Source organism: Saccopteryx leptura, chromosome 2 (assembly GCF_036850995.1).
Source record: "Saccopteryx leptura isolate mSacLep1 chromosome 2, mSacLep1_pri_phased_curated, whole genome shotgun sequence".
NCBI lineage: Eukaryota > Metazoa > Chordata > Mammalia > Chiroptera > Emballonuridae > Saccopteryx > Saccopteryx leptura.
Genome location: NC_089504.1, coordinates 79,579,079 through 79,582,433, shown reverse-complemented (window position 1 = coordinate 79,582,433; position 3,355 = coordinate 79,579,079). Strand labels below are relative to the sequence as shown.

Below are 3,355 nucleotides of genomic sequence, written 5' to 3'. Positions count from 1 at the left end.
GTATTAGTGTGTGAGTGTGTATGTGTGTACATACATGTGTGCACACTCCTGTATTATTTCAAAATTAACAATTATCTGAAGATAGTTATTATTTTTCTTTTATTTTTTTTTCTTCTTTTCCAAGTGAGAGGAAGAGAGATAGAGAGACAGACTCCCACATGTGCCCCAACCTGGATCCACCCGGCAATCCCCATCTGGGGCCGATGCTCTGCCCACCTGGGGTCATGCTCGCAACTGAACTATTTTTAGCACCAGAGGCATGGCTCCACAGAGGCATCCTCAGCACCCAGGGCCAATGTGCTCAAACCAATCAAGCCATGGCTGTGGGAGAAGAAGAATGGGGGGGGAGAAGTAGGGGAGGATTAGAAGTGGAAAAGCAGATGATCATTTCTCCTGTGTGCCCTGACCAGGAATCAAACCTGGGACATCCACATGCCAGGCCAATACTCTACCACTGAACCAACCAGCCAGGGCCTATTTTTATTTTCTTTACATGTTTTCATATTTTCAAAATTTTCTACAATGACTACATATACTTTTATTATCAGAAAAAAATGCTATAAAATATTTATGTGCCCCAAAATAGTAAAAGCTAAAGTTATTCTCAGCAGGTAGCACGTTATTGAATATATTTTTCAAACTTTTTATATTAATGCCTGTTGGGCAGATAAAATGTATTATGCTCACTTTACTAAAGAGGCCATCGCCCAGGTGATATTAATGTGTGTTGGAGATCATTGTAACCTGGGGCTTGGTTCCTGAGATTAGCATGAGAGAGCAGAGAGAATAGAGCCAGCAGCGGGAGGAGGCCACGTGGAGAAGGCCAGGAAAAGCAGCCAAGATGGCGGAGTGCTGAGTGAGATGCCAGTTTGTGTAGAGTTTGTATCTGGGATAAGGACGGAGATGGGGAACTGAGGAGAAGAAGGCTGGTGAGCTAGAAACCTTTGATTCTAGGAAACTCGGATAAGTCAGTGGCTTTGTGAGCACTGAGTGTGACTGGGTTTTGGAGCCCAGTGTGTATTTTTACTTGCCCGCCGGGTGCAAGGTAGGATTAAAGGCTATGGCCCATCAGTTTTTGGCTCCGCTGTTTCTTTACCGACTGTCCGAATCCAATGCGAACCTGCATGTGAATGGCCACGATGGCGGCTCCTGGCTTTACAATGCCAGATAACTGGAAGCCAGAATTCTTCCAAAATAGGTATAAGATCCCCAAAGGAAGTAAATCCTGATTTGATAATGTTCTTATTCTTAAGCAGAACACATCTTTTTGTAACACATTTCACATAACACATTCTTTTGTATGTATCAAATATTATACTAAGATATTTTTAAATTAAAAAGTCCTGGTTCTCATTCTCTTTCTGACACTATCTTGACTCTACATTCCCTAAACAAAATGCCGGTGAAGCCACCAGAACCGTCCCTGCTACAGAACAGGAGTTGCCATGGCCCTAGACTGAGACAGGGTCTGGAACAGAATCATACAGTGACTAATCAACACCAGAGCTCCAGGAACAATCTTCCACACAGGCAACCACACAACAAGCCCAGCTGACATCAGTAGCTGAAATGGATGAGGAACTAGTAAGTAAAGCAAAACAGAAAAGATTAAAAAGAAGGCATGGGCCTGACCGGGTGGTGGCGCAGTGGGTAGAGCATCGGACTGGGATGCAGAGAACCCAGGTTTGAGGCCCCGAGGTCACCAGCTTGAGCGAGGGCTCATCTGGTTTGAGTAAAAGCTCACCAGCTTGAGCCCACGGTCGCTGGCTCCAGCAAGGGGTTACTCGGTCTGCTGAAGGCCCGCGGTCAAGGCACGTATGAGAAAGCAATCAATGAACAACTAAGGTGTTGCAACGTGCAACGAAAAACTAATGATTGATGCTTCTCATCTCTCCATTCCTGTCTGTCCGTCCCTATCTATCCTTCTCTCTGACTCTCTCTGTCTCTGTAAAAAAAAAAAAAAAAAAAAAAGAGAAAAATATATTAAAAAAAAAAAGAAGGCATGGTAGGCTATGTCCAAACTGGTTCTTTGACAAGTTACAGAGGTTACTATGGTCACTATTAGAAAACCTAGGAATATTCTCTTTGTCATCACCAAACCAGATGTCTATGAGCGCCCTGCTTCACATACCTACATAGTTTTGGGAGAACTAGGATTCAGGATTTAGCCAAGATAAATCAGGTAGTAACTGTTGAGAAGTTCTAAGTTCAAAGTGAAGCTGTCTCAAACATTCAAGAAAGCACATAGACTCCAACCATAGAAGCAGAAGATGAAGAGGAATAGGTTGATGAAACAGGTGTGGAAGGTAAGGAATAGAACTGGTCATGTCACAAGCACATGTGTCCAGAGCAAAGGTGGTCTGTGCCCCAATGAAGAACAACAGCAATGATATAGTAAATGCTGTTAAATTAACAATGTAACCAAAAAAATTTAACAATGTAACCATCTAAAAAGGATGACCTTTCTTTGGTGTTTCAAAAGAATAATTGTAGCTTGGTTTAAAATTTGTACTGTTTCTATCATTAATAAAGTTATGGCTTCTTGTGGGATGAAAAAAGAATCCTGAAAAGGCCAAAGATAAACTTATTTTTCCAATATCGCCCTGGCCTTCCATGGCAGGATTCATGCAGAGGGACTTTTTAATAGACAATATAAGTATTATTTCTAAAAATATTTCAGAAAGAGAAAGTGTAAAACAGACCCATATTAGATTGAAGTTTACCCCATTTTTATGGTATAAATTATTGAAATTTAACTTAAAATAATTAAGTTATGTTAAGCATTATATGATATCTGGTCGCATCAGCTTCTGATCCTTCTCAATGTCAGGTAAATTTATCCTTAATTTCATGGAAGTTCAAGGATTAAAGAAGAATAGGTTCTCCACAGGTAGCTGATTGTCTATTCCATTTTCAGGTATATTTACAGAGAATAACTTGTCATTCTTTCACTGTTTGTTCATTCATTTACTCAAATGTAGAGTGAGGCAAAAGTAAGTTTACAGTTCATATGGAAAATAAAAATAATACTATAAAATAAGTTGCGTTTTGTGTACTCACAACTGTAAACCTACTTTTTTGTCCCACACTGTATTTCATAAGCAATGTCCTAGGCATATACTAAATTTGTGATAAGGTTACTGTAGTGAACCAACCAGACATGGGCTCTCCCCTCATGAAGCTTAAACTCTGGTGTGTTCCTGGTATGGATGAAAAAAGGGGTCCTCATGTGATGATCTGATAAAAAATTCCTGACTGGGCATGCCTGGTGTGTTGTCACAACTCCAGCAAGTAATGTCTTTAGTAAAAGACTTATCTTTGCCTTAAGCAATCCCTGTCCATTTCTCAGGCAGAT

General features: G+C 40.6%; 1 pseudogene; it reads left to right on the top strand.

Annotated features, from left to right (window-relative positions):
- Positions 1-1,139: 1,139 nt before the first annotated feature.
- On the top strand, positions 1,140-2,421 carry LOC136391403 (nascent polypeptide-associated complex subunit alpha-like; annotated as a pseudogene).
- The last annotated feature ends 934 nt before the right edge of the window (positions 2,422-3,355 follow it).